This window comes from Pongo abelii, chromosome 16 (genome assembly GCF_028885655.2).
Source record: "Pongo abelii isolate AG06213 chromosome 16, NHGRI_mPonAbe1-v2.0_pri, whole genome shotgun sequence".
Classification (NCBI taxonomy): Eukaryota; Metazoa; Chordata; class Mammalia; order Primates; family Hominidae; genus Pongo; species Pongo abelii.
In genome coordinates this window covers 29,726,640-29,746,540 of record NC_072001.2, presented here as the reverse complement: position 1 = coordinate 29,746,540, position 19,901 = coordinate 29,726,640, and the positions used below count along the sequence as shown (strand labels likewise).

Here is a 19,901-nt window from a genome sequence, read left to right as displayed (position 1 = left end):
TTCAGACATAGTCTGGCAGTTTGTTCACCTAATTCCACTAAAGCCTTTCTGGAAAAAATGACTGCTGGACATTAGAAGCCGATATTGCAAAATGTCAGTGACAGGGAACACAAATTGTATTTCTACAATCAGGAGAGTGTTTTATTTCCCTTGGCACAGGGATTTATTCTTCAACTGATTATCAGATCACTGTGATAATTTCTATTTCTCTCATCATGAATTATTTGGGACCATATATTCTGTTGCTCTTCACATCTTGGAATTATATTGTCCATTTCCAAGGTCAAAGACCACAGAATAAATGTCATCATGGCAGAAGGTGAGTAGGGCACACAAACAATGCTTCTAAATATGGTGGTTGATGACAATGCTTGCTTACTAAGACCTCAATATGAATCTGTAGACAACTGGTTTTTGGCAGGTGAAGTCATGTAAGTGATTCAGCATATGCTGTGTATGGCTGGAGAAAGCTCAGTAGATACAAGAAAAAACAGTATGTAACAGATCTCCCCCCACCATGCAGTGATCTAAGAGATGAACCCAGACTAAATGGTGACTCTGCACATGTTCTTGCTAAACAAGGAATCTCACAGCGGGAAGAACTGTCCAGCTCTCCCCCACATAGGTCCCTGTTCATAGTTCACAGCACTCTGTGGTGTTAGCACCAGGGTTGTGCCAAAGAACCATGCCTACACAGCCTACCAAGCCGTGAGTCTGCATGCTGCCCTCACACAGACATAGACAAAGCCAAGACTATTGCCTTTATGATGGTCCATAAACATGGGGCATATTCTCTATAGCACATTGATAGCTTACATGAGAAAATAAGATCTTGCAGCCTGGAGACCTAGAGCGAGAGATATGACTGACCTGGACCACATTTTTCACTTCTGATATCAGCATAGAAGTGATTTAGGTGCTGTTATTTGAGCATCTATACTTTAAGAAACCTTCCAAGTCTTCCAAGTTCCGTGTACTTTACTCTTTATGACACGACTCCTCTTTTAAATTTGACATCTCAAAGGAGGTTTATTCCATTTTTTAAAATCTTAACTGAAGATACTATAGTACAATACTTAAATGACAGATCTTCTGTTTGTCTTTATTTTAATGCATACTTTTTGATCTATTATGATGCATACTGTGAATATTCTGCCCACCAATAAATGACCCAAAAATGGCCAGAGTGACAGATATGAGCCACAGTTAGACCTGGACATGAGTTATGAGGACTACCACATGGTGGTCACAATAATTGAGCTGTGAGTTCTCAAGTTTAAAGGAAAACAGGCAATATACACAAAACTCTACTGCCATATTGTTTGTCATGGACTCAAAGAACAGAGTGCTGAGCACTGAGTGCCCAAACAAGTGCTTTAATAGCATGGAAGGCATGATTTCCCACAATATACTAAGCGACTAAATTCACACAGGCCACCACAATTCTAAAAAAAGATGTCATTGCAAACAAACCCCAGTGTTAGACCACAATATAAGACAAACGCTCCAACATGCTGTCTCCACACTCTAGCCTGATTAGGAGTTGTAGTTCAATGGATGAATGGCTCATATATTTAACATCATTACTTCATGTTCATGTAATTCAACCTTCCTGGAGTCTAAAACTGTAGGTGAAATTTCAGTCAAAGTCCTAAATTATGAATTGTATGAGTTTCTTCTTCACTTAATATTTTCCCAAGGAAACAGGAAAACTAATTTCAATATCCAAGTGTCCAAAAGTAGAGTTTGCCAGAGTAGCAAGGGGGCAGAACAAAGCATTTTATGAGGATCACAGTGCATCTGCTTCTACAGTGACTATGTATTATCACCATTTGTGTGATTAAAAGGGTGAATGAGAATGAAGAAAAACAGAGATAAAGAATGTTATGATTAAAGAATTGAATTTGTAATATAGCTTGCAGGGATCATTGCTTATATTTCTAACTTTAGGACACATTTTTTTTAAAATATAGATTTTCCTTAGTCTTTAGAAAACTAACACTTCAGGAAAAATTTCAAGCGTCTCTCTACAATTTATAACTTCCTCATCAATAGATTTCTTGAACCATAGTTTATAAAACAATTACAGCACTTCACTAATAAGTCTAAAATTTCTAACAACTAAGTAGAATGTAAATAGAGTTGGTAAATTAATGTGAAAATATATACAAGAATGTTTACTTAATAACAGACTAAAATATAGCAGATTAGCCATCATGATTTTTTTTTTTTTTTTTTTCTTTTTTGAGACGGAGTTCACTGTTTCACCCAGGCTGGAGTGAAGTGGCGCAATCTCAGCTCACTGCAACCTCCGCCCCAGGGATTCAAGCGATTCTCCTGCCTCAGCCACCAATGTTTAACACTGAGAAGTAGACAGTCACACAGAAAAAGAGTGTAAACAATTCTTTGGTAAACATTTTAACATCTTTTAAAGAGAGATGCTCCTTCTGTTTGAAAGGGTTATAACATTATTGCCAGAAAGCAGTCATGATGTGGTTGTTCTTGGGCACACACACATGAACTTGGTCTAAACCTCCCCAAAGACATCTTTGAGTAATTACATCAAGCATCAAAACTTACAGAAGGGTGTCAGGAGACTGGAAAGATAAACTTACACAGAGTAGCATAGGAGTCCCATGAGAAATGCAGCACTATCGATGCTTGTGATTAGCACAGATGATGATATTGTGGGGAAAATCATGGACAAGATGAGTTGAAAGTGATTCAGAGAGTTTGTTCTGAATGAAGTGTTAGGAATACCTTTGTAAATGTATTTTGCATATATGTTCTGTCTCATGTAATCACAAGAATGATACAAGGCAAATATAAACGTGTTAGTAGAGGAAAGTTTTTAAAATAATTATAAAACTTATTAGAAATATTTGCTCCATTATTTATTAGTGGTTTTATTATTTCATTCTGATATATAAATCTAAAAGATAAATCTCACAATTTATTATAAAAATTAGTCTTAATGATATGTATAGACGTGATATTATACTACATACTTTATATATTATTTTATACAAACCCACCTGACATCTCAAGAGGTGGGCACTGTTACCACTGCCATGGGCCAGTTCCGAATCTGACACTAAGCACTATATGAAAGGATTAAAAGTGCTTTGAGTTTGATTCAGTCTGTCTCCAAAGTCCTTGCTCAAGTCAACTATGTAGAATATGTAGAATATTTTCTTATATAATTAGTGCTTCCTAGGTCTAGTTTCAGGTATCTTACCCTACCACATAGTCCCAGAGATATTTTCTTATGTGTTCTACATACTGTACTAAATATGTATGTGTGTATATATATATATATATATATATATATATATATATATATATATATATATACACATCTGTGACCTACCTGATTTTGTGTGTAAAATGAAGTTAAAGGTCAGATTTTAATTCCCTTGTGAATATTCAGTTTTTTGAATAATTTGAGAATAATTGATCTGTCCCCATTTATTGACTTACAAATGATATGTTCATATATACACGTCTGTATTTATGCTGTTTTCTTTTTTCATTGGTTTCTTCCTCTGTCTCTGTGCAAATGCAACACTTTCTTAGTTGCTAACAGACTTCATTTAATACGATAATTTTGTGACCATTCTCTTAATGAAGTGAAAGAAGATTAAAAATCTCCATGCCTTTCACCTACACCAATACTCTCAGCTGGACTTTGAATCAATCAGTGGCTTTAGAGTTTCAGAATATCATCGTTGTCTCTTTTGTCTGTAATGTCTTAGTTAATCTTATAAGATCTGTGAACACCACTCTTCAGTTTATGTATTTCATACCTTCAACAACAGCAAGTGGTGGGAAAACCTGGAGATGCAGCCCCGGCTGCCTACTGCCTTGCTGTAGATGATGCTGTGGACATGGGTCTCCTCCTCCAGACGATGCACATCAAAGGCAGGACCAGGAGGGAGCCTCTGAGCTCAGAACCTCTCTGTGGGGTCTGCATGCACAAGGGGAGGAGCTCCCTGTTGGGTGGGGTGGGGAATTCAGTTATTTTGTTTGAGCATAAATTTGTTACATAATCATTCTTCTTTCTGACCAATGGCACATTTATCCTTCCGTCCTGGCACTGTAATGTTAAATCTTGGTTTTTGGTTTTGTGTACAAATGTGTTTCACACTTGTGTATTAATCACAAAGAAAACACTCTTTTCTTGGTCACATAGCCATCATCTACAACCAAATGTATACTTTTGTATTTTTACAAAACAAACATCCCTGGGTGCTTCCTGCACAGACACAGACAACTCACTAGACAAGGTTTATCTCCTCCAGACCACGCCTATCCAAGACAGTGCCTGAGTAGATGCAGGAGAGTTGAGCCTGTCTCTGTGGTGTCTTCATGGGAAACACCAACATTTTCTTGCTCTGATTCTGGTGTTGGTTGGGGAATTCGGTTATTTCTTGGAAAGATTGAGTGTGTCAAAGAATCATTCTGTTTGCTGTCTGAAAACAAATGACACAGTATTTGTTTTGAACAAATGAAACAGTGTTTGTTTTGGTGTGCAAAGGACTTTGACACTTTCCGTGTAAACGTACTTTTTTATCATCATATAACCATCATGTATGACCAAATTTAAATTTTTGTATTGCGTATTAATGCCTTTTATTTTGTTTAATTATTCATAACCATTTTTCAAAATATCTTTATTTTTATATTTTGTCACTGTTTATTAAATTAATGGAAATATCACCCATTCTCTATAACTGTTTTCCACAAATTTCCTCAGAAATACTTCTAGTTGAAGAGGTGCAGAAAGTTTGCTAGGAACCACAAGACAAAATTTGCTAGACACATACTTAAAAAGGGTATTGTATGTGGCTTAGTTTCTTCTAATTTGCAAGGTTCAAAAGCATTAATTTGAATAGATGGAACATCAAGACTCCCTTCCAGCACACAAAAACCAGTTATTTTGTTAATATGCACGAATAAACTTCGGCATATTGTTTTTCTTTTACCTGAAATTTGTAGATACTGGCTTGAATCTCTGATTCCTTCTACATAGTATTTGTAAACGTCTGCAACACATTTCCTTATCCTTATGGCTCATAATATAGGTGTGTATTCTTCTCTTACTCTTTGATGAGTAAATACCAAAATGGCTTCTTCAGTTAAAAAAAAAAAAAGCCACTCCGAAAATTTGTGCATACAACTCCACACAGCAAATGTTTTCCGATTATCGTTTGTAGAAAAGAAGTGGGAACTTCAATTTATTTTCTTTTATCAGATAATAATCTTTTAAAAGTGATTTATACTTTTATAGATTACCAGAGAATTTTCAGAGTTGCTTTTTGTCCAGGACATGTGTGGGGCTCAGAGACACCACAGACAAAGTTGCCATGTTCTGTGATGCTTCTGTCCAATAGGGTTTCAGAAAAGTTGACAAAAATTAAACTATAAGGTGGAAGAGCTGCCCTTGGGAACTGAGAGGACAGGTTTCAGGCCTGGGATGGGATGGACAAGGGAAGCCTCCAGGAGGAGGAACATTGGAGGAGATGCTGGAGAGTGAGGCGCAGTGGGTCCAGGAGACTGGAGGGAAAGCCAGGAGGAAAACATGTGTGCCCCGCACAGGCCAGGCCATGAGAAGAGGGCGGTGGATTGGAAGGACCGCTGGGATGAGTAATTGGTGAGGACTCAGGAGCAGGAAGGGCAGACCACAGAGGGACTGGGCAGGGGAGGCAGGGAGGGCCGCTCCCTGAGGACTGAGCTCTGTGGGGAGGGATTCCAATGTCTGGGTTTGGTTCCCTGAGATGTTACCCCAGCCCATGAGCTCAGCCTATGGGAAGGACGTTGAGGAGTGAGTGGGCCCTGTCCCCCGGGGAGGCTCCTGGGCTAGGCCAGGGGGGCGTGGGTCTGGGAGAAACGAGGGTGGAGAAGAGCAAAGAGGACCCTGGGCTGCCTGACTGCAGGGCTCATGGGGCAGCCCTTGTTCACCGCCTTTTCTCCATCGCTCAGAACCTCACTTCCCAGCCAGTGCAGGTTTCTGCCCCCTCAGTCCTTTTGCAGGTGTAGGTGGGATCCATGGACGAGAAAACTCAGATCTAAGGGCTCCTCTCCACCTGGCGCCCACACAGGTGAGGCTGGGAGCAGCCTGAAGGGAAGTGCGGGCGCGGGGGTCGCAGCTGCGCAGTGAGGGGACCCAAGGCTGCTGCGCTGGCTGGGGTTGGGGGCGGGAGCCAGGCCCACGTGGGGCGTGAGGGCCGCGGGTGGAGGGCGAGGCTGACAGGGAGTGAGGGAGGAGGGTGGAGGGCGGCGATGGGAGGGCGAGGCTGACGGGGCAGAGGGCGGTGAGATGTACAGGGGAACTAAGGGCGGATGTCTGCGGGGTCAGCGTTGCGCTTTCCAAGTTGCTTCTCCGCGAAAGCGCGCTTGTTCCTGCGGCGGTGCCTGCCTGTGTTGTCGTCCCTGTTTGTTCTTCAAACCTCAGGATTTCTCAGTGTTTCCGAGACCGTAACGTACATTTAAAAAGCTTTCTTTCTGTCACATATGCCCTTTTATATTATGGATGTAACAATTGTTATTTACCTACGTTTCCTATTTGTGAATTATTCATAGATAAAGAATTCACCAAAACTTTTATTTTTAGTTGACACATTGCGTATATTTATGGATAACAGTGTGATATTTTGATTTTTGTATTCATTGGGGAAGATTCAATCAAGCTAATTAACATGTACATCAACTCACCAGCTAATACTTTATGGTGAGGACACTAAAAATTTATTATTTAGCTTTTCTAAAATGTACAGCATGACTTCGGAGGAAATGATACTGCCAGGCCTCATGTAGCCTGAGACTGATCATTTCTGAAGCGCGGGGTTCCCATTTCTGAGGGGGTCATGGCTACATGCCCATAAGGGGTGTCGGGGGTGCTTTGTTTGCCCTGTTAATTTTGGATGCCTCTGTGTTCTGAGAACTGTTAAGATAGTATGTGTTTGAAAATTCCAGTTGCTTTAACTTTTCTTTTGTTTTACTCTGTTAACAACGTAATCGCTTTTCTTTTACTGACTTTAGATTTCATATATTCTTCTTTTTCTAGGTTCCAAAGGTGGCAACACAGATGACAGATTTTTGGTCTTTTCATCCTTTCCTATGTGTGTGTTCAATGGTATTTATTTGCCTGTATATTCTGCTTTCGTTTCATCCTACAAACTTTGATAAATTGTGTTTTTATTTTCATTTAGTTAATTTAAAAAAATTTCCCTGGAGATATCTTCTTTGACCCATATATTGTATGGAAGCGTGTTGTTTAATCTCAGTGCATTTTGGGATATTCCAGTTATCATTCCAGTCATCCTTTGATTTCTATTTTAATTCCACTGTGGTCTTAGAGCTGACATTGTATGATTTACTTTTTAAAAATTGTTAGGGTATTTTTTGTCCCGGAATGTGGCACATTTTGCTGAATATTCCATGTGAGCTTAAGAAGAATGTGTCATCTGCAGTAGTTGAGGGAAGGAGACTGTAGGTGTCAGTTATGCCCAGTTACTTGTTGGTGCTCTTGAGTTCAGCTTTTCCCTCCTGAATTACTGCCTGCTGGATCTGTCCGTATCTGATATAGGGTGTTAATGTTTCCAACTATAATACTGAATTCATCTTTTTCCTTGTGGTTCTGTTGATTTCTGTCTCATAGTTTACGATCTGTTATCAGGCTCATAGGCTTTAAGAATTATGACATCTTCTTGGAAGAATGGCTCTTCATCTCTATGTAATGCCCTTCTTTATTCCTGATAACTTTTCTTGCTTTGAAGTCTGCTCTGCCTGTAATTCATATAGCTCCTCTTGTTTACTTTGATTAGAGTTTGCATCGTCGATTTTGTTCCATTCATTTACTTTTATTTGTCTTTATATTTAGGTTGGGCTTATAAATAACAGTTGTGTCTTGTTTTTTGATTCACTTTGTAAATCTGTCTTTTACTTGGTGCAGTTAGACCATTGACATTCAAAGTGGTAAGCGATACAGTTGGATTAATATTTATCATATTTGTCAATATTTTCGTTTTGTTGTCGTTGTTCGTTCTTCCTATTTTCATCTTCCATTCATTTTCTGCCTTTTGTGGTTCTCACTGAGCATTTTACATTTTTCCATCTCTCGTATTTCTAAAAATATCAGTTATATATAATTTTAACTTTTTATTGGTGTAACATTTTTATATTCTTAGTTTATTATAAGAGAAAACAATTTCTTGAAAATAATAGAAAAATTGTTAAATAATATAAGCCTATGCATATATCTTATGTATAAGTATATATGTGTACAGATATATGCACATGTGCATGTGTGTTTGTATGTGTGTGTGTATGTGTATATATACACATATATATGAAGTGGATATCAGGAATAATGCAAAGGACAGGAGAAAGGAATTAGGATTATTTGTTATAAGATACAGTAACTGTGAAGCAACATAACTTTATTTGAAAAGTTGCTCAGTTTAGTTTTTTTTATTTTTTATAGTTTTTGTATGATTTTGATTTTTTTTAACTTATATATTTAAATTTAGGTTTGTGGATACATGTATAGTTTTGTTATATAGGTAATCTTGTGTAATGGAGGTTTATTGTACAGATCATTTTATCACCTAGGTACTAAGCCTACTAGCCAATATTTACTTTTTCTGCTCCTCTCCCTCCTTCTACCCTTCACTTACAAGTAGGCCCCAGTGTCCTTTGTTCCGTTCTTTGTGTTCATGAGTTCTCATCATTTAGCTCCCACTTAAAAGTGAGAATATGTGATAATTTGGCATTCTGCTCCTGTGTCAGTTTGCTAAGGATAATAGCTTCTAGTTCCATTCATGTTCCTGTAAAAGACATGATGTCATCTTTTTTTTCAGCTACAGAGTATTCCATGATATATATGTACCACATTTTCTTTATCCATCCTGTCATTGATGGGCATTGAAGTTGATTCCATGTCTTTTTTCTTGTAAGTAGTGCTCCAATGAACATTCATGTGGATGTGTCTTTTTGGAAGAATGATTTCTATTCTTCTTGGTGTATACCCTTTAATGGGACTGCTGAGTTGAATGGTAGTTCTGATTTTAGCTCTTTGAGGAATTGACATATTGCTTTCCACAATGGTTGAATGAACTTACACTCCTACCAACAGTGTGTAAGTGATCCTTTTTATCTGCAACCTCACCAGCATGTGTTATTTTGACTTTTTAATAATAGCCATTCTGACTGGTGTGAGGTGGTATCTCATTGTGGTTTTGATTTTCATTTCTCTAATGATCAGTGATATTGAGCTTTTATTCATATGCTTGTTGGCCACATGTGTGTCCTGTTTTGAAAATTGTCTGTTCTTATACTTTGCTACTTTTTTTTCTTTTCTGAGACCAGGTCTCACTCTGTCACCCAAGCTGGAGTGCAGTGGCGCAATCTCGGCTCACTGCAACCTCCGTCTCCCGGGTTCAAGCGATTCTCCTGTCTCCCCATCCCAAGTAGCTGGGACTACAGGTGCATGTCACCACACCTGGCTGACTTTGTATTTTTAGTAGAGATGGGGTTTCACCACGTTAGCCAGGATGGTCTCGATCTCCTGACCTCATCATCTGCCCGCCTTGGCCTCTCAAAGTGCTGGGATTACAGGCGTGAGCCACCGCGCCTGGTGCTTTGCCTACTTTTTAATGGGGTTGTTTTTCTCTCATAAATTTGTTTAAGTATTTTCTAGATGCTGGATATTATACTTTCATCAGATGCATAGTTTGCAAATATTTTCTCCCATTCTATAGTTTGTCTGTTCACTCTGATGATAATTTCTTTTGCTGTGCAAAGCTCTTAAGTTTAATTGGATCACATTTGCCAATTTTTGCTTTTGTTGCCATTGCTTTCAGAGTTTTTGTTTTATGAAATCTTTGCCTATTCCTATATCCAGGATGGTATTGCCTAGGTTGTCTTCCAGGGTTTTTATAATTTAGGGTTTTACATTTAAGTCTTTAATCCACCTTGAGTTAATTTTTGTATATGGTATAAGGAAGGGGTCCAGTTTCAGTCTTCTGCATATGGCTCGTCAGTTCTCCCAGCACCATTTATTGATTAGAGAGTCTTTTCCCCATTGCTTGTTTTTGTCAGCTTTGTCAAAGATCAGATGGTCATAGGTGTGCAGCCTTATTTCTAGGCTGTCTATTCTGTTCAAGTGGTCTATGTGCCTGCTGTTGTACCAGCACCATGCTGTTTGGTTACTTTATCCCTGTAGTATAGTTTGAAGTCAGGTAACATGATGCCTCTAGGTTTGTTCTTTTTGTTTATGGTTGCCTTGGCTATTGGGGCTCTTTTTTGGTTCCATATGAATTTTAACACAGTTTTTTTCTAGTTCTGTGAAGAATGCATTAGTAGTTTGGTAGGAATGGCATTTAATCTGTAAACTTCTTTGGGCAGTATGGTTAGTTTTAAATATAGTATTTCCAACTGTAGAACAGTCTATTGCACAAAAAGCCTCTTACCTTCCTGGCTGTTGGACGTTGGCTAAATAAAGTGCCTTGCCAAGGGGGCTTCTCTGACATGGCTTCATAAAATCCATCGAGAGAGACATTTCTAGCAAGACCAAAATCATCATCATATATAAGAATCCAAGTGACACTTCTATTCCTTTGCACTATTCTATTGTTTCAAAGCAAGTCTCAATTCCTACTTAGACTCACTTGGGTGGGATTACAGTAGAAGGTTGTGTATATGAGAAGGTGGGGATAAATGGGCACCGACTTAGGGTCTACGTGACACATGAGGTATTCTCCTATATGAAACAGTTTCCTGGCCTTCACTTCTTTTTCATGACCTTGACCCTTTTGAAAAGTACCCGTCAGGTATTTAATAGGATGTCCCACGATGTGGTTACAGCTGATGTTTTCTCATGATTAAACTAGGAATATTAATGAATTAAACACCTTCACTTAAATCTGAAGACAAAAAAGACCTAAAGAATATAGTATCCAGAAATACTCAAAGAGGAAAAACTGTTTTTAAAGTATGGAATGCAATTCACGATATAGTTAAGTTCAGCGCTTAAGGAAAACTGAGAAATTAAGGAAATGCACAAAGGAAGTATCAATAATATTGCTAATGATTTGTTTTTTTAAGGTTCGGAGTGACATTAACAACAACAACAACAACAACAACAACAAAAACAAGTTTTAAAGAATGGTTTTCCAAGGCCGGGCACAGTGGCTCACGCCTATAATCCCAGCACTTTAGGAGACTGAGGCGGGCAGATCACCTGAGGTCAGGAGTTTGAGACCAACATGGCAAAACACTGTCTCTAGTAAAAATAGAAAAAATTAGCCTGGCGTGGTGGTGGACGATTGTAATCCCAGCTACTCAGGAGGCTGTGACAGCAGAATCACTTGACCCCAGGAGGTGGAGGTTGCAGTAAGCCGAGTTCGTGCCACTGCACTCCAGCCTGGGGAATAGAGGGAGACTCTGTCTCAAAAAAAAAAAAACAAAAACCAAAAACAAAAACAAAAACAAAAAACGGTTCTATGGTTTTACATTTACGGAATAGTTGCAAATCTAGTAGAGAGTTTCCATATACTCCATGCACAGTGTCCTTTATTATTAATCTCATAACGTGAAACATTTGTCAAAATTAACCAACCAATATCATGTATTGTCATTGAGTACTATACATAATTTATTCTGATTTTTTAGTTTTTGCTTAATGTTAAGTTTGTGTTTTAGGATCTCTTTCAGGATATGTCATCACATTTAGATATTATGACTTTATAGGCTCCATTGAATGTGATAGTTTCTCAGAGTTTCCTTGCTTTTGATGCCATTGATGTTTCTAATCTGGGATTTCTCTGATGTTTCTCTCATGATGAGACTGGACTTCTGGGCTTAAGGGAGGAGGAATATAGATGAAAAGTACCATTCCTATCACCTAATATCCAGGGCACAAGCTGTCAACAGGCTTTATCACTGTTGATATTAATTTGATCACCTGGATAAAAATATTTTAGTTCTAAAAATCTCTTCTTTAAAATCATTCTTTTTCTCCCTTTTCATGTTGTGTGTATAAAAAAAGTCACTATATACAACACACACTCAATACTGGGAGAATCGTACACCACTGCTTTTTCTTTGAAATAAATTTATTAAAATTTCAATAGCTTTGGGATTACATGTAGTTTTTGGTTACATGCATGAATTGTATGGTGGTGAAGTCTGGGGCTTTTTTCGTACCTGTCACCCGAATAGTGTACATTTTACCTCATAGGTAATTTTTTATCCCACACTTGCCTCCAACCCTCCTCCTTTCTGAATCTTTAAGGTCCATGATCCCCGTCTGCATGCTCCTGCATATCCATTGCTTACCCCAAACTTATAAGTGAGAACATGCAGTATTTGGTTTTCTGCTCCTGAGTTACTTCAATTATGATAATGGCCAAATTGCTTAGAAAAACATTATTTTGTTCTTTTCTATGGCTGAGTAGTATTCTGTAATATATACACACACAAACACACACACACAAACACACACATATTTTCTTTATCCACTAATTGGTTGATGGGCACTTAGGTTGATTTCATATTTTTGCAATTGTGAATTGTGCTGTGATAAACCTCGAAATGTGAGTGCCTTTTTGGTAGAATGACTGTGTGTGTGTGTGTGTGTTTGTGAGTGTGTGAGAGAGACAGAGAGAGAGAGAGAGAGAGGGTCTCAAGTTGTCCTACAGGCTGGAGTGCAGTGGACCAATCTCGTCTCACTGCAACCCCTGGCTCCTGGGTTCAAGGAATTCTTGTGCCTCAGTCCCTGGAGGAGCTGGGACTGCAGGCGTGACACAGCTGGCTAATTTTTGTATTTTTAGTAGAGATGTGGTTTTGCCTTGTTGAACAGGCTGGTCTAGAACTCCTGGCCTCCAGCGATCCACCTGCCTCTGCCTCCCAAAGTACTGCAATTACAGGTGTGAGCCTCTGCACCTGGCTACCTAACCGACTGCGTCTTGCTTCTAACCTTTTAAGCAGCCCTTGTTCCTTCCTGGGCATAAGCTAAACTAACTTTGGGAGGAACTTACTTTACAGTTTATAGTTTAACACAAAGACAATAACAGCCCTTTCTCAACACAAACCTCTTTCTTACCTGGAGACTGGACTGCCTTTGGAGGACTAACAAATTAGCCACATGATTAGAAATTATGGCTTAGGAGTCATGCAGCTAGAGGCTATAAGATTCTGACCCTCCCTAAACTGCTCCAAAGATCAGTGCTTGAGATATTTTGCAGACCCTGCACTTGATGGATCAGCTGGCACAACCCTGGTGGATAAACTGCCTGATCTGATCTTGTGGCCTCCAACCAGGAACTGACTCAGCATAAGAGGACAACTTGGACTCCCTGTGATTCCGTCTCTGATCTGACCAATCAGAACTCCCAACTCACTGGCCTTCGCCCACCCACCAAATTATCCTTAAAAACACTGATACCTGAATGTCCTGGGAGACTGATTTGAGTAATAATAAAACTCCTCCAGTGTCCTCCACATCTGGCTCTCCGTGAATTACTCTTCTTCTATTGCAATTTTCCTGTCTTGATAAATCACCTCTTTTAGGCAGCAGGTAAGGTGAACCCACTGGGTGGTTACACTGTATGTCATTTTCAGCATAGACTGTCTTCTTGAGCATACGTTTATTTTGTCCCACCCCAACCCCCAAAGGATGTGGCTAAGGAAAAAACAATGTTCCAACATCTTTTTCTTTTTCCTTCTGGATCTCCTTCTTTCTGGAAGCAGGGAGTCAGTGACAGGAACATTTTGACCCCAGCTCTTAGTCCGTCTTAGGACTGTGGAAGCCTCAGAAGGCATGGCCAGGCCAGGGCATCCTGGCTGAGCACAGGGGGTTGGCACCTCCTCCCTCCCTGGCACTATGGAGACAACTCTGAGTACTGAAAGATGAAACTAACACACCTCAATGAAGGATACGTACCTCGATGCATGCCACACAGACACACTTCCAGGATCTTTTTAACATCTTACCCATGTTTTGCAAGGAAAAGCAACACAGAACTGAAGTGCCTTCAGTTATTTTAGGTGGGGCTATCTTGTACATGGCAGTCAGGGAGAGATACTGGAAGGTAAGGGGAGGGGACAGCCAGTCCTTCCAGTTAGCAAAGTTCAGGCTCACTCACTGCTTCTAACTCACTGCTCACTCACTGCTTCTTAGATTAGGATACCCTGGGAATCAGCTACAATAACCTCAGACAAGGAACCATAAAAACCTGAAATGCACATTGGGTGCCAGCCAACAAAGAAGCTTGACTGCCAAGACAAAAAGTTGCTCCTTCTCCTCCTGCTACCTTGGGTGTGCCAGGTTGTAATTTACAAATGTATTGCCTGGCCCTTAGGGGTTGGCAGCTAACGATTGGTTGCAGAAGGAGCCTAGCCTAGGAGTGAGAGAGATGCCAGCACAAGAGAAACCCACTGACTATAAGCCAGGAAGTGGGCTGTCACCAGACACCACACCTGCTGGCGCCTTGATCTGGGACCTCCCAGTCTCCAGACTCCTCAGGGCCACTGTCATCTCCTGAAGCAATCACCACATGTTCCCATCACAGCTGATGGTGGCAACTAACCCATGCAGTGTACTGAAATGAGCCAGACTCTGTCTGCCCTCTCTTGTGTAGTCACCCAGTTAATCCTGGCAGCAGTCCTGCGTTCTCTGCATTTCCAGAGTGCAAGTCCTCCAGTAACCACTGAAAAGCTTTCTCAGGAGTTGTTGTCAACTCCTTAAAAACATTTCTCCCTACTTGGCACAGAGCACAGTGACACCAGAAACAGGCTTCCCTGGACCCCAGCCCCGGAAGTGGCCATGTCACTTCACTCAGGCCCAGGAAGAAGGCAGGCTCGGGTCTCCCGCTGGGCAGCAACACCTAACTTAACCCAGATTTCTCACCTGGATGAACTCTTGGATCACCTTGCCCAGTCTGACGGAGTCTGCAGCAGATGCAATAAGGGCTTCAGGGCTGGGAAGTGGAGCTCGCCCATGTGCCACGCCCGAGGTCCGGCACCCCTCCTTCACACCATCCTAGGGGACTTCCTCCCTTCCCCGGCAGAATGCCAATGAGAACCAACCTGAAGGTGCCAGGGGGGTGAATTTCCCCCAAGTCCTCTGAAATATGTTGTCACGATTTGCAACAGGAAGCCCAGTGAGGAGCACAAAGTGCTTCCAGAGACTAGGTGATGGGCCACATCCCTGGCCTGCATGTTGAGCCCCTGAACCAAAGTCTCTGCGACCACTACCTTTGCCTGTCTGCTCCAGGTTTCTGAGCATGTGCTTTGCAGACACTTGTGCGCCAGGCCGCCAGCCACTCTCACCTGTACTCCCGCAGCCCCAGGGGAGCTGCCACAGGCGCCTCTTGCTCACTAGGTGGAATTTGCCTTTTATCCTGTGCAGCAGGCTGCAGAATGCGCCCCTCCGCTCCCTCCGTGTGGGGCTGCTAGGGGTCAGGTCCACCACCGAGGCTGCCTTTATGGAGAACCCTGCACTTGTCCGGAGCCTGAAACCCCTGAATTGCGGGGTCCAGGAAGACTGGAGGTGGCCCCTGATAGAATGACTTCTTTTCATTTGGGTCCCTACCCAGTGGTGAGATTGCTAGATTGAATGGTAGCTCTGCTTTTAAAAGTTCATTGAGAAATCTCCATACTGTTTCCCATACAGGTTATAGTAATTTACATTCCCACCAAGGGTGTCTAAGCATTCCCTTTTCACCTCATCCACACCAATATCTATCATTTATTCACTTTTTCATAAAGGTCCTTCTGACTAGGGTAAGATTGGTATCGCATTGTGGTGTTAATTTGCATTCCCTGATGGTTAGTGATGTTGAGCATTTTTTTCCATATGTTTGCTGGCCATTTCTGTATCTTCTTTTGCCTGTTCACGTCATCTCCCCAGTTTTTAATGGGGTTATTTTTTTTTTCTTGCTGATTTGTTTGTGTTTCTTGTAGATTCTGGATTAGTCCTTTGTTGGATGGACAGTTTCCAAATATTTTCTCCCATTCTGTAGGTTGTTTCTTTATTCTGTCGATTATTTCTTTTGCTGTGCAGAAGCTTTTCAGTTTCGCTAAGTCCCATTTATTTGTTTTTGTTTATGTTGTAGTTGCTTTCGGGGTCTTAGATTTGCCTAAGCCAATGTCTTTACGGTTTCATGTCTTACATTTAAGTCTTTAATCCATCTTGAGTTAATTTTTATATATGGTGACAGATAAGGATCCAGTTTCATTCTTCTGCCTGTGCCTATCTTATTTTCACAGCACCTTTTATTGAGTGGGGTGTTCATTCCTCAGTGTATGTTTTTGTCTGCTTTGTTGAAAATCAGTTAATCATAAGTATTTGGCTTCATTTCTGGGGTCTCTGTTCTGTTCCTCTGGTCTGTATGTCTACATTTATACCAGTACCATGTGAGTGTGCCAGCAGATGTTGTAATGGACTGTGTTGGTTGACCGTGGGCCAGAAGGTGGCACTTGCAGGAGAGAGCCAGCTGCAGTCATGGTGGTGGGATTTATGCTTAACCTTTGTTACCCAGGGGAAGTAGTCAGCTGATGGGAAGGGACTCGGAACTCTGAAAAGTCCCTGTTCCTGTTCTGCTACTAGGACAGGTAGAGGGGCAACGCTGAGTGTGGGCTGGGTCAGGAAAGTCCATACTCTGCCTCACCAAGTGGGGTGTAAGCAGAGGCCACAATGGGGTCAGTGGACAATTCCCTGACCACTGGGATAATGTTCCAGGGAGGAGAACACCCTGTGCCACATGAGAGTCTGTACATGGAGAGAGGGGTAGCAAGTGGCAGGTCAATTCCCACGACCTTAACACAGAAGGTCTTACGTATGCAGACTTCTGCTGGCAAACACCCACAAGAGCCAGGTAAGTCCCAGGCAGTCTAGGCTCAGAGCACAAACCTGCCCCAGGCTGCAAGACTTCCCACTGGAGACTGAAACTGAAACAGTAGCTCTGAGGCCACACCCCTTGATTTGACATGTGAAGCAGCAGTACCCAGCTCCCGTGACCCTGGCACAAGAGTGCTTCCTGCACGCCCCTTGGTTCAGGCCTTAGGGGGTTCATCCTCTGCTCAATATTAGATCAAATACAAATCTTAGTTGGTCCGCTTCTCCCTCAGTTGGGAGCTTCTTCCAGTGCGTGACTGCTGCCTGGGTTACTTGGCTGATTTCTGCAAGATCTTCTATGAATTAGGGTCAGGAATATCTTCCTTCTGTGCATGCTGGGATCTAGGAGTGCACACACAGCACACCCAGATGCCACTCCTTGTTTCATGGTCCCCTCCTCTCTAAGTCAGCTCCAGTGCTGGTCAGGGTTAAGGCGCTTCCCTGTGACCTCGATTGCCTGGTTCCCCAGTGGGAATGTATCACAGAGAGAGTCTCCCCCTTTTGCACTCTGAAGGCTCAGTTGCCCATCTGACACATGGTGAAAGTTGCTGCCTGCTGCTCCTTTCAAAGTATCCAAAGGTTCTTTCACTTTGTCTGTTGAGTTCCTGTGATTGTTGGATACAGATTCACAGTGTGAATCTGTAGACACTATTTTGCTCTTTGTAAGGAGGTGAGGCACACTAAAAAAGTCTCTAATCTGCCATTTTGAAAAACAAAAAACAAAACAAAACAAAAAATGCTCCACTTTATAAGCAGAATGTCTACCAAAAGTTATTTGGACCTTTCATCCTGAAAGTGTCTGTTCTCCTCCAGTAATCGTTATATTTAGGCAATCATTTTTATCAGTATGCAAACATGGATATTTCTTTTACTCTTGTACTACTTCATTTATTTGTTTAAATTGTTGCAGTGTTGGCTGTTGGAAGGTGTTTCAGTTGGATCATTTGTCATTTTGAAACACTACCATAATTAAGCTTTGCTGTTGTTATGTGGTTGGTTAGTTGTTTGCACTGTTATTTGGCATTTTATTTTTTCTGGCACTACCAGGTACTTAAGCTAATTGTCTGGATTTCCTCACAAGCCTGGTATTAACCATTTTTTTTTCACAGAGCCCTAGTTCTTCTTATTGGAAAACTGAATTAAAAATGGAGATCTGGGCCCTTGGCATATTCATTGCTCCTGTGGCATCTGTTGATTCGTGATCTTGTGTGCTGACAGAGCAAACACATCTGTGTATACTGATTCACACACACAGACACACACAAATATTTTCTCATGTATCTGTATCTTTAAGTTAAACATGAATTCCTAATAATCCTCCAGCACCCCATGATCTAATCCAGTACCACGTGAATCAGTGCACCTATTTCCCGCTTACTTCTGTGGAGACTACCACACTAACAGTGATAAAGATGGTTCTGTTATTTAATCAAATAATCCGAAAGACTTGTATAAGTGGTTTTCAGAATTAGAAATACATATGGCCATGAGAAGGAACTTTACCAACTAAAGTTTTCATGGATAAATCTATACCCTTTAGACTCAGAATATCCACTTACTTGCTACGTTCCTTGGGTCAGCTGCTTTTCCCCCACTCCATTCAGTGAGGTTATTTCACTGATGTGTTATTTAATTCTGTTATGTGTATAGCCCCATGCTATCTGCTACCTAATGTAGAAGGTTTTTAATTTGTGTATTTTAAGTTCACCTTTTGTATTATAAAGTTATTTAGGATTTGTTAAATATAATCATGTATTTATCATTACAGTATGATACCAGAATAATTTCACTTCCTAGAGCAAATCTGCTGTACCTCATCAGTTTGACTTGCCTCTTTTCCAAGCTCCTAGTAAATAGCAAACATTTTATTATCTCTCTACTTTTTCACATTCCGGATTGTCACCTAACTGAAATCACACAAAGTAACTTGCCTTTTTAAATTTACTTTTTTTTGCAATATACCCTTTAGATTTGTGAAGTGTATCTCATGGTTCTTTAGAGTTGCATTTTCCTAATGACAAAAGACTTAGGCCTCATATCATGTGCTTACTAGACATGAATATAGTATCTTTGCATACATGTCTATTCACATAGTTCACCAATTTGATTGTGATATTTGCCTTTTTATTTTGAGTTGTAAAATATTTTATATATTGTGGCTAATAGATTCTTTTCTGCTATGTGATTGTGAAGATTTTCTTCTATTATTTGCATTATCTTTTTACTTTTAATTATGTACTTTTAATCTCAGAAGATTTTAATTCTTACAAAGTTAAATATATTCATGTTTTTTATTTCCTTTTCTTGGGCTTTAAGTATCATATCTTAGAAATGATAGGAGTTATTGTTTAACCTAAGACCCAAATTATGTATTTCTATATTATCTTCTAAGGGTTTGGTCTATTTAGATCTTACATTTGGATATATGATTATTTTGAGCCAATTATGTATATGGTATGAGTGAGAAGTTCAACTTGCTTGTGGATATTCAATTGTCCTAGCAACATTTGTTACAAATATATTTTTCCATATTGAATTGGCTTGACAACCTTATAAAATCATTTGACTATAAAGGTAAAGATTAATTTTTGGACATTCAATTCTACTATATTCCTTTGATCTGTATGTCCAAGTTTATACTGTTATTGAGCCTTTAAATTAAATTACGATGGTACTGAGTTTTTCATGGATGCCCTTTAAAATAAAGAAACTTTCCTTATAGGCTTAATTTGTTGTATACTGTTATCAAAAATGGATTTTGGATTTTTCAGGTGCCTTTCCTGCATCTTTTGAGATGACCATATGGCTTTTGTTTTTTATTTTATTCTTATAGGGCATGACACTAATTATTTTGTATGTTGAACCAAATTTTTATTCCTGAGACAAATACCCTTGGTGATGGTGTATAATTCTTTTTACATTTGCTGATTTGTATTGCTAGCATTTTATTGAAGACATTTGCCCTTTATTTATAAACATATTGGTCTTAATTTTTCTTTCT

General features: G+C 40.1%; 1 long non-coding RNA gene across 1 annotated transcript in view; it reads left to right on the top strand.

The window, feature by feature from the left end:
* Window positions 1–19,901, top strand: part of LOC134760254 (uncharacterized) — a 157,625-nt gene that overhangs the window by 58,716 nt on the left and 79,008 nt on the right. The gene's annotated exons all lie outside the window — the stretch shown is intronic.